The sequence below is a fragment of the Tamandua tetradactyla genome, chromosome 23 (assembly GCF_023851605.1).
Source record: "Tamandua tetradactyla isolate mTamTet1 chromosome 23, mTamTet1.pri, whole genome shotgun sequence".
NCBI lineage: Eukaryota > Metazoa > Chordata > Mammalia > Pilosa > Myrmecophagidae > Tamandua > Tamandua tetradactyla.
In genome coordinates, this window is record NC_135349.1 from 22846308 (window position 1) to 22861596 (window position 15289).

Consider the following 15289-nt stretch of genomic DNA (forward strand, 5'->3'; position numbering starts at 1 on the left):
CGGTTGCTAATGGTTTGGCTGAATGGTCAGGGACTTGAAAGGGGCATGATTAGAAAATTGGTGACAAAGAAGTCTTGGGATGAGGCATGTGGATAGACCTTTTGAGTGGGCAAAGAACTTGAAGATATTTGTGTCCCATGTGAATGCTCACTGGAGGGTGACTTCAGCAGAAGAAGATTTGAAAAATCAAGTGGATAAGATGACCCATCCTATGGTTTCAAATCATCATCTTTTCTCAGTCACTCCTGCCATTGCTCAGTGGACCCATGAACAAAGTGGGCATGGTGGTAGAATGGACTCAGCAATATGGACTTCCACTCACCAAGACAGACCAGGCTACAGCCACTGCTGAGTGCTCAATCTGCAGCAACGGAGACCCACATCCAGTCCCTGATATGGTACTGAGGTGATCAGCCTGCCAGCCAGTGTCAGAAGGATTACATTGGACCACATACATCATGGAAGTGGCAGCAATTTGTTCTAACTGGAATAGACTCATACTCGGGATATGTGTTTGTATTTCCTGCATTCAATGCTTCTGCAAAAGCTACCATACATGGACTTACAGAATGCTTTATCCACCATCATGGTATTTTTCAGCATTGCTTCTTCAGCCAGTGAGCATCTCCTGTGGCGTTCATACAGACCTTCATCAGAGTTGCTAGCCTCACAGTCTGCTCTATGGATTTTGAGCTCTTCCATTCCCACGGTTGTGTGAGACACCTTTATGTATGTCATGTTTGCAGATCCCTCCTATTAGTTCTGTTTCTCTATAGAACCCTCAGTAACACACCATCAATCTAATGTCACCATTTCTTTATCCTCCACCTCTCACCCTCAGACATGTTCAGGCCATCATTGGAATTCCTGAACGTCATTGACCTAAGGATGGCAGGTCAGGTCCCCTTAAAAATATAGGTTAAACCTAATATGCAAGCTTGGAACTGATGAGCTTTTTGAACTGATTAACAGTTATACAGAAGAGGGATTGCTTGAGGAGATATCAGGGAACCAGTTAGTAGAAAAGAAAAGCAATCTTTATCATTTTGCTTTCATCTTGGCCTTTTGAATGGTAAAGGGAAAATCTACTGTTTCTCTCCAGACGAGTTGTGCTGGTCATCAATTTATTGCCTTTCAGTCTTGGATTTATTCTTCATTCTGTGTAAATAGATTTATGCTTCTTAAATATTTTGCCTTTGTTATCTGTCATGGAAGTTTTGTCAGTGGAAGACACACTAAAGACATTGTAGGAGGAATAGAGTTTTCCTTCCAGATTCCTAGGTGTTCACTTGGCAGGCTCCTGCAGCTCTCCTTTCTACTTCAGTGTTTGCATTCTGCAGTGTATGGTGATCAGCAGCCCGAAAGAGCTGTCTAGGTTCTTCTGTCACCAGTTGCCTCTTTGGTGGCTTTGTATCAGACAAAAAAGTTGTATTGAGACACTTTTCCATGAAAAGATTTTTCCAGCATCTTAGAGTGCAGAATTCTTGGAAGCTCCACCAGTGCAGTTCCCAATGAGTTTTCTGCCACACACTGGACCATGGTGGTGCACCCCCAACTTCAACTGGATCTCAGCACTAGGTGGGGAGGTGTCTTCTCAATCACTTAGTAGTGGCTATATAGTCTGTCTATCTGAATTCTTTAATACAATTTTAGAATATTGTTTTGACTGACTCTCTGATTTCAAGGAGTCACTTGGAAAAATTGTTTTGAGTTACAACCATTTTATTTATTCACTACATTTGAGCTCAATTACATTTTTTATGGTGATTCTCTACCTGGGAAGAAAATTTTAGGAATTTCTAGAGGTGTATCTAAAAATTTCCCCATTTAATTTCTCTGGGCTCTCTTTTAAATACAATTTAGTACATTACATGTCAAGGATATAACCAATATTTGTTTACATAAATGTTCTCTCCTTATACTTTTGAACATTTGAGATAAATTTTTACATTTAATGTCTTAAAAGTTTAGGTAAAATATTTATCCTCAATGACATGTGTGTAACACTTCAAATATGAAACATGAATATATTTCATATTATTCTTTATTTTCTTTATATTTAGATTTCTTTAATGAGAAATTCAATATGTTGCCATGGCTTTCTTCTTTACTTTCCATCATCCTCTAATTTTTTTCTAACCCATTTGGGAGTACATTGGATATGTTTTTTAAAATGTGTACCCTAGAAAAAATATTGTATTTATAAATGAAGAATTCTCTTATATAACAACAATATTATTATAAAAATCAGGATATTTTCATTGGCACAATTTTATTTTCCAATCTATGATTCTCATTAAAATTTAACCAATTCCTCCATAGTATCATTTATTGCAACCATTTTAAAATATAAATTCATATATTTTCAATGAAACTTGATGGAGGAGATATCCCACTTCACATGTTATTTTGTTGAATACTCGAGAAGTAATTTTTGTCAAAGGGCAAAAATTGATGTTTTCCAAAACAAAGAACATACATATGAGAAAAAAATAGTAAAAAAATGTGAGACTTCCATTTCTTGACTGTATGACCTACGGGATTCTGTGAAGGCCCTAATAAAATGAAGCTAGGTCTTAAATGTACCATAAATTTTATTGCATTTTCTGTATCATGCACAGTAAATAAATCTCCAGGGACAAAAACAAGAGAGAACAACTGAAAGAAAATATGTGAGCACTGAGTAATTAGCATTTGCAGAAGGAGAGCGTAACAGCACAGCAGAAGGAAGGCGGTGCATCTTGAGTTTAAAGAGAGTAAGCATGGGGCACAGTCAGGGCCTGGCATCCACCTTTGTTGATATGGCCTCTGTCTTAAAGCAGAATGCAAAGTCTGAGATTATGCACAAATTAAAATCAAACAAGTATTTGTTTACAATCTGCTAGTGGTTTCCCTAAACATATAAGAGAATACACAACAATAAGTAACACTCAATATAAAAATAAATATTTAGAATGCCATATACTTTAGCTACTATATTTACCAGACCCCCAGTTAAACTATTATAAAAGTATAAAAGGACAAAATGGAATCACAATAATGAGCATGCAAAAGAAAAAGAGGTATCAAAAATTCCAAGAGTATTTGATAAAAAGTAAAAACATTGGAAATAAAAATATAAATGTTGAGACAGAGATATAATGAATTTTACCAGAGATTACACATAGCTGAAGAGAAAATAAGTCAATTGGAGGATAAATAAAAGGGATTAGTCAGAATTTAGCACTGATAAGAAACTGCAAAATATAAATTTATAAGGAATTAAGAGACCTACTGACAATAATTTTTAAGTTAGAAGAAGACTAAGCCAAATTATAAAATTCTAAATCAGATGCAGATATGGAAGCAGGAGAGGACATATTTGAGATGCAATATTTGAATAGCTAATGTTTGCTTATTTTCCAAACCAGATGATAGATTGGATAGAGAAAGTAAAGATCATGCACAAAGTGATAAAGAAAAGTAAACTAATCAATTAAATTTTAAAATTGAAACTGCAGAATATGAAAGATGAAAGCATCCAGAACTTTTAAAGCATGTACTTGAGAAAAAAGGCATATGCTAAAAAGGAAAAATATTCAATAAAACTATTGGCAAATAAGTAGGTGCACCTAAATAAATATGCACAATATATATTTAAATATATAAATAAATACATATGTATATGAAAATAGTAGTACAAAACAATTTAGATAAGAGGCTAAAGATAATCACATTACTACTCTGTTTTACCATTAAATTTCTCATATCAGGCAAGAGTTACAAACTTTTCTTTGGCCAGAGACACTGTTACATATATATTTCTTTTTTAACATAATTTTGTAGAGATATATTTACACAAGATACAATCCTTCCAAAGTATACAATAAATGGCTCACAGTGTCATTTATTGAATGAAATGAAAAGCAATTTTCAATACTCAAAAAAGAGAGTGGGGAGGACAGGGAGAGAGAGAGAAAGAGAGAGAGAGAGAGAGAGAACCCCAGACATTCCATAACTCTTATTCTTCCCCATCACCCATCCCTAACATTAGTATGGTACATTTGTTACTGTTTAAAGAACATTAAAATATTACAGTTAATTATAATCCACAGCTTAAAATAAGTGCATTTTTCCTACCTTCCATTTTATTACCAGTTAAGAGAGAAACCCTGAAATTCATCAGTCTTTCCTGAGCGAAGGTAAACTCTTGTTGGTGCCTTAATTTAGACATTTTTATAGACTTGCTTTAATTGGGACATTTTCATGGCCTTAGTACTGTAAACTTGCAAGTTAATAAAATCTACCTTTTAAAAGCCATTCTGTTCCTGGTATATCACATTCTGGCAGCAAGAAAACTAGAACTGACTTTGGTACCAGGAGTGGAGGGCTGCTGCAGTTTGCAAATACCAACATGTTGTAATGGCTTTTTAAATGGATAAGGGGAAGATTCTGGAGGAATTGTGAGAAGCTTGATAGAGAAGGCCTAGAATGCTTTGACGAGACTGTTGGTAGAAGTGTGGACTCTAAAGATACTTGATACTTCTGTTAGGGACTTAGAAATGAGGTACATGTTATTGCAAACTAGAAGGAAAGGAATCCTTATTTTTAAATAGCAGATAATTTGGCAAAATTGGTGAGTGGCTTTAGCTGGAAGGCAAATTTTAAAAGCCATGAACTTGGATATTTACCAGAAGAGATTTCAGAATTAAATGTGGAAAGCACAGCCTGGTTTCCCCTTACAGATTATAGTGAAATGCTACAGGAAAGAGATAAGCTGAGAACTGAATTCTTGGGTACAAAGAAACCAGAAATTGATGTTCTGGAAAATTCTAGGGTGCCCAGAAGGGAGACCCCGGAGAATAATGCCCCATATGAGGATTTAACTAAATTTTGAACCAGTCAGCCATTTCAGAAAAAGCCAGGATTGGAAATGGAGTTATCCAGAAAGGATTTGTGCAAACTTCTGCTGTCTGATGGACACAATCCTTGCTTACTACATAGAAAGCCAATAAGAGCACTGTAGGACATGTATAAATGGAGCTGCTGCCAGTCTGGACTGGGGGGCTCAGAAAAGGGATGATCTGTAGGTAAAATAACTTTAGAGTCAGAACTATGGAAGCTAAACTCGAAAGTCAAGAAGCCTCCAGCCAGGAGAGCTGACCCCCCAAGTACTTGGAGAGGGTGAGTTTGCCCCAAAGGCAGAGGATGGGCCTTCCACCTCATTCCAGTGGAAGAGCAATGCCTCCTCAGGCATTGGAGTGGGTTTGTGGAGAGTCTAGCTGTCACCACATGGAGGGATTGGGCAGTGCCCCAGCGATGGCAGAGAGCCTGGGTGCAGCCCTGGTGCTTGGAGAGGGTGAAGCCAAGAAAAAGGTGGTCTCCCCAATGTCCACCAAGGTTGCATTTGGAGAGAAGTGGGTCACTGCGTAGGCCTTTGGAAAAGTGGTACTGCTGCTTTCTAAAGCCCTGAAAATGATTGACTCTCAGACTTTGAAATCTAATGGAGTCTGCCCTGCAGGTTCTCAAAACTGCTTGGGTCCAGTGACCCCCATGTTCTTTCCAATTTCTTCCTATGGCATATCACATTCCAGCAGCTAGCAAGCTAGAACACTCCTTGTAATAGATTCATACATTTGTTCTAGTTCATGGAAGAATTTTTTGTATTTGTACTGTTAATCACAGTCATCACCCACCACAAGATTTATTGCGTTAAACAGCCCCAAGTTTTAACTTCATGCTTTCCTGCTGGTGACACATATGACACAGCTCAACCACACTCATATGGAATTGAGCTCTGTTAATTATGCTTGCAATAATGTGCTACCATTGCATCTATTCATTTCCATGCCTTTAAATTCAACCTATTTTTTTTTTTTGCATGGTCAGGCTCCAGGAATTGAACCCCAATCTCTGGCATGCCAGAGGGGAATTCTTCCACTGAGCCACCATTGCACCACCCCCACCTAGTTTTAATACTGTACATTTTCAACAAAATATTCAATGTGAGCTCATACAATATTTGTCTATTTGTGTCTGGCTTATTTCATTCAATATAATGTTCTCAAGTTTCATCGATTAAAAAAAGTCTCAATTTTAAAATAGTGACCCTTTTAATAGATGTGAAATGATATCTGATTGTGGTTGTGATTTGCATTTCCCCTATAGCTAGTGAAGATGAGAATCTTTTTATGTGCTTCACAACCATTTGTATTTCCTCTTTAGAAAAATGTCTTTGGACCATTTATAAACTGGATTATCTGTCTTTTTTTTTTGTTGAGTTGTAGGATTTCTTTGTAACATCTTGATATCAAGACCTTAGCAGAAATGTGGTTTCCAAAAATTTCTCCCATTGTGTTGGGGGGGTGCCATCTCACCATTTTGAGAAAGTCCTTTGAAGTGCAGAACTTTCCAATTTGGGGAGCTTCCATTTATCTACTTTTTCTTTCATTCTTTGTGCTTTGGGTATATGAAACTACCACCTGTCACTAGATCTTGAATATGTTCCCCTACACTTTCTTCTGTGACTTTTATGGTCCTGGTTTTCAATTTAGGTCTTTGATCCACTCAAGTAAATTTTTTTGTATAGAGAGTGAGGTAAGGGACTCCTTTCCTTCTTTTGGGTATAAATACCCAGTTCTCCTAGTCCCATTTATTGAAAAGACTGTTTTGTTCCAGTTGTGTGGACTTGAGAACCTTACCAAATATCAATTGACCATAGATATGTGGGTCTGTTTCTGAACTCTTAATTCAGTTCCTTTTATCAGTATGGAAATGTTATCTTTTTTAAATTTTACTGGTGATGAAGATTGAGAAGCCATATCTCTTTAATCACTTACACTTCTTTGAGGCATAAATAAGCATTGTCACAAGCCATTCTCTCTTTGTGCATCTCTCAATGACTTATATGCTTCTCTTCCAAATGTCCCATCCATGAGAACTCTTGAACCCTGAACCTGTATCTTGACCTTTAGATGTGAAGATCCCTGTGATTCTAGTTTGCTAGTTGCCAGAATGCAATATACCAGAAACAGAACGGCTTTTAAAAAGGGAAATTTAATGAGTTGCTAGTTTACAGTTCTGAAACTGAGAAAATGTCCCAATTAAAATAAGTCTATAGAAATATCCAATCAAAGGCATGCATGGAACGATACCTTGGTTCAAGAAAGCCGCTGAAGTTCAGTGTTTCTCTCTCAAGTGACAAGGCACATGGTGAACACAGTCACGGTTTCTCTTTCAGTTGGAAGGGTACATGGAGAACATGGCATCATCTGCTAGCTTTCTCTCATGGCTTCCTGTTTCATGAAGCTCCCTGGGAGGCATTTTCCTTCTTCATCACTGAAGGTCTCTGACTGGTAGACTCTGCTTCTTGTGGCTGTGTCATTCTCTGCTCTCATAAATCTCTCATTCTCCAAAATGTTTCCTCTTTTATAAGACTCCAGTAAACCAATCAAGACCCACACAAATGGGTGGACATATGCCTCCATCTAATCTATCTTAACAACCACTCTTGATTAAATCACATAAGAAATGGTTGTCTTTACAAAATGGGGTTAGGATTAAGACATGGCTTTTCTAGGGTACATAAATCATTTGAAACCAGCACACCTGTGTCTCTGAGTCAGGCAGAACCTCAGGTACCTACCTGATGGATAACTTTTGCTGAACCCTTTCTCATCCTTTTCATGCTCTTACTGTCTCCCTGACTCAACCATTTCTCATATTGTCTAGTGTTTGGCACTGAGTTATCATGGTCCCATTAGAAGTAACAGACTGGGGTTAAACCTGGAGTCACTCTCTGAATTACTGTGAGTGTAAACATGAGCATACATGTATGGAAATGAGGATAGAAACCACCTATATCTAATTGAAAAACATAACCTAACTTTCATCTAGAATTTCATTAATCACCCTCTATTTTGGATACTGATATCCCCCTTCAAACACTTGACATTAAATTTAGGACATTTGGTTTTGAGATTGCAGTAATTTTATTAGTACCAAATGCTGAGGGTGATAGGAGTGATAGCTATTGATGCACATAGAAAAAGTTGACAGGGTACCCATCTCCTACCAGGGTGATATATGAATCCTTGCCTAGGGATAATGTGAAAGAAAGTGAGATTTTTTTCTTTAATTATCTTTACCTTCTCATGCACAGTTGTCTCCAAACACTATCTATATGTTATGGCCTTTGTCTTTGCTATTGAGAATATCAACAAGAGCCCCCATTTTTTTAATCCAACACATTCCTGGGGATTTGATCTCTACAATGCCTTGCCCAGTGAAAAAAAAAAAAGAACATTGGAGAATTGCCTGACATTGGGAAGGCCATCCTTAATTATTTCTGTGAAAGAGGAGGCAAGTCTGTAGCAGTTGATACAGGAACAATTTCATCAATTTCTGTTCAAATAGGGGCACTGCTGGAAATTCTATATATTTACATATGAGGACAGGTGTGGGATGAAAAGGGATAAATACTTGACTCCCCAGAGCCATTCTGAGATGGGTAAGAAGTGAAAGAGAAAACTGGTTATTCAACCCAGAGAGTACAATTAAAATGTTAAACTGTGTTCTGGGTGTGTTTTTTATTTTTGGTGGACATAGAGAATGGGTAAAACCCATTGGGAGAAAGCACAAATATTTAAAGAATGTCATGGGAGGTAGTATATAGGAGTTTGTAGAAACTGTGCATATGAATAAAGCTCTAAGAATGAGAGAGACTTCCCCAGAGAACTCTCAGAGGCAGATGTTGCAGTGATACTTAAATGAGAAAATTTTACCTCCTATACTTTATTAAATGCCCATTAAGTGTTGTCAAACTTCCTGATTGGAATTCACTACAATGTCCTTTGTTAAATTGTTCCCATTGAATTAAGATGTGATTATACCTTTCTTTCATTATTTAACTTACCTATGCCCCCTTTGATCCTCTTCTGAATGAAAATAACCAATTTCCAACACTCTGTCACATGGCTCCCAAAGATATTTTCTGCTCATTGGCGTGGTGTTATTAATGCTGCATTTCCACTGGAAATGGGTGGGACTGGTTGCCTCAAAAGATATGAAAGGTACACAATTTCTGTCAGGATTGAGAGGAGAGATGAACAGAAATTGTGCCTGTGTGTCATATGTGGAAATGATTTCTGTCACTGAGAGAAGTTATTTTATACCGGACTGGAAATACCTCCTCAGAATCTAAGACTCATTAGCAAGTGTTCTCATTGTTTGTAGTGACATGGAGTCATTTCTAGGTCTGAATTTTTCTACATGGGATTATGCTCTGGCATGGAAAATCTGGATCACTAGAATGCAGTGGATTTTACTACAACTGAGAAGTTTTCCATGCTTGACACATTCCATGGACACTGTCATTTTCTCACCACCACAGTGAGATTGTGGTTTCAAACACTTTCCTAACAGCAAACCCTTCAAAATATCCAGCAGACTTTTATCTCAGTAAATTTAGTTGTTCCATTTTTTAACCTGACTATGATGAACTGGAGGCCTATGTACAAAATGCCTCCTTGGAGACTCTGTCTTTGCACCAGTTTGACACAACTATGCCTGGATGGAGTTCTATGTCTATAATGCTGTATGTGTTCTGGTTCAAACACTTTATGAAATGCTGCTTCAATCAGTGGAAAGTCAATCTGTGGGAATAGGAAATAAACTCAAGTTTCATTCTTGGCGGGTAGAATTCAGATTAGTCTGGTGTCATTGACCCAATACATATGTTGAGTCTATTCCCGTGCATATTCCTAAATGTAATTTTGAAGCTAAAGTCCCCAAGTGTTCTAGTTTGCTAGCTGCTAGAATGCAATATACCAGAAACAGAATGGCTTGTAAAAACGGGAATTTAATAAGTTGCTAGTTTATATTCCTAAGGCCAAGAAAATGTCCCAATTTTAAAAAGTCTATAGAAATGTCCAGTCAAAGGTATCCAGGGAAGATACCTTGGTTCAAGAAGGCTGATGAAGTTCAGAGTCTCTCTCAAGTAAGAAGGCGCATGGCGAACATGGTCAGGGTTTCTCACTCATCTGGAGAGGCATGTGGTGAACACGGCATCATCTGATAGCTTTCTCTCCTGGCTTCCTGTTTCATGAAGCTCCCCAGGAGGTGTTTTCCTTCTTCATCTCCAAAGGTCACTGGCTGGTTGAATCTCTGCTTCTCATGGGTTTGTCATTCTCTGCTTTCTCAGGAAATCTCCTGGTTTTCTCTCTTGTCATTCTTTTATAGGATTCCAGTAAACTATTCAAGACCCACCCAAAGGGGTTGAGACATGATTTCACCTAATCCAGCTCAACAACCGCTCTTTATTAAAACACATCTCCAGGGAGATTATCTAATTACAGTTTCAAACATACAATACTCAATAAGAATTAGAAGAAACTGTTGCCTTTACAAAATGGGATTAGGATTAAAAAGTGTCTTTTCTAGTTTACATACATCCTTTCAAACCAGCACACCATGCTAAATATACATTGAATTACTTGCTACAGAGACTGAAAATCTTCTGTGAGTTCTCACTGTCTAAGATGGGACTTGAATCACATCTGGTTTGGTTTCAACTTGTTTATGTAGAAAAGATCATCAGAAAGAAATTTCAAACGTCAGAAATGGAATATAGTCAGCTATGATTCCAAAGCAATACTTTTTGTAGCAAAGATCCCTTATAGTCTTTCCAGCCTGAATTATATTTGCATGTAGAATGTGGTGTCATTAATGACAATGGAGATGCAACTTGGTCATAGTGTCTTCTAACTGCTATTTTTTTATGGTGGCTTATTTAGAGAATACCACATTGAATTCTGCACTAATTTAGGCAACAGATAATATTACATCCCTTTTGGAGATGAGACTGTAACTCCAAGTGTTTATTATGTTTATGGCTGGATGCAATGTAAGCAATATTTGTCTGAATCATTACATAGAAAAATGCTTTGCTTTCCTGTCCTTAAGTCATCCTCCAAGGATGTATATGCATATGATATTAATTTCAACTTAGTGCTTCATGTGCATATCTTTATTTATAGTGCTAAGAGCTCACACAGTTTCACATATTTTTAGCTCTGCTCCTTTCTGGAGGATGTCCATTTTAATAACACTGATGGTGAGCTGTTATTTTTGGATGACAAAAAGAATCTCTGAGGACATGTATGATATTCTCAACTGTGGGGATGTTCCTCATGGAACTGGATTACAGGAGATTGTAGGACAGTATGTTCCAGAGGTTTCATATGGCTAAGATTTCTCCATGAAAGAAGAGGTGATAGAGTTCACTATCAGTTTTGAGGAGGTTGGTTGAAGATAGTTTCAATGGTGAATTTCCAGAGCTATACATAAATAATTAGAAAAGAGCCTGCCATGAGATTCTGCATTCTTTTAACTCCCAAGAGGGTCATGTATATGCATTGAACTTATTTTGTAAGTTCAGTAATTTTCCTTAAAATTTGTTCAATGAATAAATGAAGAAAACCTATCATCAAACGTGTTAAATCGATTATGTTTAATATCATAAAGTATATGAGTACATCCAATCAGGTAATTAATGCAATTTATAATGAATTTTGGTGATTGACAACAGGATAAAATAGTATTTGTATATTATTAATATTTGACTTCTGATTTTCTTTAGGCACCCCATTCTATGTGCAGCAAAAGTTGCCACCCTGGATTCTTGAAAAGCCATCAAGAGGGAAAGGCTGCCTGTTGCTTTGAATGCACCTCCTGCCCAGGACAAGAGATTTCTAATGAAACAGAGACAGTTCTACAGATAACTCCTCCACATCTTTCTCTCAGCCACTTGCCTTCATTTGTCTAAGAACACAGAAAGTGACTGATATAGGACCTTAGAGTCACAGTTACTCAATTATTCAAGGATTTCATTATTGTAATCAACACTCTAATTTCTTCAAATCACATTCTGCTTCCATCTTGGTTATTTCTCTTAATATTTTAGACACACCTCAGGTGTTTTTTCAAGGAAATCTCTTTTGATATCTGTTTGCCTCTATCATATAACAGTGTTTTTTCATCTTCCCATACAAATTTCCAAGGCATTTTAAAAATCACTTGCATTTCCTAAGTACTTTGTGCCATTTCTGGCCATAGTAGGTATTGGAGACAGATTTCTAGAGTTAATAAATGCATGAAGTTGAAACAATTTAATGAACAATGGAAAACACACAAAGTACTAAGACTTTGCTTTAGATACTCAGCAAAATGTTGAATGTAATTATGTCACCTTCAATAATTGTTCCTACCCTCTTTTAGTTTACATCAAAGCAGGAGGGGGAAAACTAGTGAAATCATCCTAGGCTTTTGAATAATCATCCCAGTTAAAGTACCACTTTGTGAAACTTATGGGGAAAAGCATGACTATTTTTAAATTTGCTTATAGAATTCAGGAAATTATTCCAGAGACTAAGCATTTGAGCTATATTCTGAAGGGGAAGCATGTCATAGTAGAGTGGGGAAAATCTTTGTAGAGATTATATGAATGGTATTTCACTTTCTTTTGTAATATTAAAAGGATTGAAATGAAATTTCAATATGGCTTGATCACCAATGATCAGGTATGTGGCAGGTAGTAGTTTTATAAAAGGACCAAAAAAAAAAAAAAACCCCAATAGTGAGCCAATTACCAACTGTAGCAGGTTGAATAGTGGCCTTCCGAAGACACAGGTCCTCATGTGTGGAATCTGTAAATTTTAAGTTATCAGGAAAAAAAATAACTTTGTAGATCTGAATCAGTTAAGGGCCTTGAAATGGAGAAATTTTTCTATATTCTGCAGGTGGGCTCTAAAATGAAACAGTCTCTAAAAGAGATGCAGAGGGAGATGTGATGCACAGAGGAGAGCAGGAGGCAATGTGATCACAGAAGGAGAGACTGCAGAGATTCAGCCACAAACCAAGAACTGCTGGTACTCATCAGAAGAAAGAAACAGCAAGGAATAGATTATCCTCTAGAACCTCCAGGAAGAACATAACCTTATGCACACCTTGATTTTAGTGATACTGCTTGTGAACTGCTGGCCTCCAGAAATGTGAGAAGATAAATTTTTATTGCATTAAGCCACCAATTATGTGGTAGGGAGAGGCTCTTGAAATTAAAAGCACCACATCACTTTACACCAGTGGGAAGCTGCAGGCAGACAAGCACCACATGCTGGGAAGGATAGGAAAAGCACAGAGTTTAGAGGTTTCATAGGAAAATCTGGCAACCTGCTGGGTCTTACCATCAGGAAAACTTGATACTGACTATAGTCTCCTCATGACATGTGGTCTTGTCTGATCTGGGAAAATCTGATTAGGGTCAATCATATCTGAGGATACCCTCATCAAAAAAAAAGAACTGAAAAATTCAGATCAGTTCAACAGAACTTTTTCTAGAGGTCTAGAGTTAGTTAAACTTAATGGCAAGGAACAGATAGAGAACAAAGTCATCCACAAGAAAACCCTAAATAAAATCTGAAAATAAACTAGCTAAGAAATCAAATACTTAGATGCCAGCAAATAATGAGTCATACTAGGAAAATCAAAGGTATGGCTCAGGTAAAGAATAAACCAATACTTCAAATGAGATATAGGAATTGAAACAACTAATTCAGGGTGTTCAAACAGATACACAAAATCTCATTGATAATTAAATCACTGAGTTGAGAGAAGATATAAAGAAAACATTGGGCAAACATAAAGAAGAGCATGAAAAGTTTAAAAAAGAAATTGCAGAACTTAGTTGAATGAAAAGCATGGCAGAAGAGATAAAACACAATGGAGATTTACAACAATAGATTTGAAGAGAAAGAAGAAAGAATTAGTGAACTAGGGGACAGTGCAATTGAAATCTGACACACAAAAGAAAATATAGGGAAAAGAATGGAAAAATATGAACAGGGTCTCAGGGAATTGAATGAGAACATGAAGTACATGAATATAGAATCCAGAAGGAGAAGAGAAGGGAAAAGTGGTAGAAACACTAATGGAGGAAGTAATCACTGAAAATTTCCCATGTCTTATGAATGAAATAAACTTACAGATACAAGAAGTATAGCATACCCCAAACCAAATAGATCTGAGGAGTCCTACTACAAGACACCTACTAATCAGATGATCAAATATCAAAGATAAAGAGAGAATTTTGAAAGCAGCAAGAGAAAAGCAATCCAACACATTCTTGGGAAACTTAGCAAGAATATGTGTGGATTTCTCAGGAGAAAACATAGAGGCAAGAAGGAAGTGGTATGATAGATCTAAGATTCTGAAAGAGAAAAACTGCCAAGTAAGAATTCTATAACAAGTAAAACTATTCTTCAAAAACAAAGGGGAGCTTTCAATATTGTGAGACAAATAGTCACTGAGAGAATTTGTGGCTAAGAGACTGGCTGCACAAGAAATACTGAAGGGAGCACTACAGGCAGATAAGAAATGGCAGGAGAGAGAGGTCTAGAGAAAAGTGTAGAAATGAAAACTATCGATAAAAGTAAAAAGAGAAAGAAATAAGACATGACATATAAAATCCAAAAGAGGTAGAAGAAAGCACTGCCTTTTACAATAATAACATTAAATGTTAATGGATTAAACTCTCCAATTAACAGGCATAGCCTGGCAGCATGGATTAAAAACAGGACCCAACTATATGCTGTCTACAGGAGACTCACTTTAGACCCAAGGACAAAAGTAGGTTGAAAGTGAAAGGTTGAGAAAAGATATTTCATGCAAACAACAATCAGAAAAGAGCAGGGGTAGCTATACTAATATCCAACAAATGTAAAACAATTAAAAGAGACAAAGAAGGACACTGTGCATTAATAAAAGAAACAATTCAACAAGAAGACATAACAATTGTAAATATTTATGCACAAACCAGAATGCTCCAAAATAAATGAAGCAAACACTGACAACACTGAGGGGAGAAGTAGAAACCTCTATCACGATGGTTGGAGACTTCAATTCCCTGTTCTTATCAATAGATAGAACATCTAGACAGAGAATCAATAAAGAAACAGAAATTTAGAATGATATGATAAATAAACTAGATTTCACAGACAACACAACTTACACAACAGCAGGATACACATTTTTCTCAAGTGTTCATGGATCAGTCTCAAGGATAGACCAGTGCTGGGTCATAAAGAAAGTCCTAATAAACTTAAAAATATTGAAATTGTATAAAATTTTTGAATCAGAATGGAATGAAGCTGGAAAGCAATAACAGGCAGAGGTCCTGAAAATTCACAAATATATGGAGGATAAACAACATAATCTTAAACAACCAGTGGGTCAAGGAAGAAATTATAAGAGAAAT

General features: G+C 36.7%; 1 protein-coding gene and 1 pseudogene across 1 annotated transcript in view; both read left to right on the forward strand.

Annotated features, from left to right (window-relative positions):
• LOC143667193 (uncharacterized) overlaps positions 1-12153 on the forward strand; it is a 68341-nt gene extending 56188 nt beyond the window's left edge. The window contains exon 4 of the mRNA XM_077141135.1: positions 11618-12153. The gene's annotated coding sequence lies outside the window, so the exon portion shown is untranslated. The remainder of the gene's footprint in view (positions 1-11617) is intronic.
• The window catches only part of LOC143666717 (vomeronasal type-2 receptor 116-like), a 53632-nt pseudogene that overhangs the window by 8541 nt on the left and 29802 nt on the right, over positions 1-15289 (forward strand).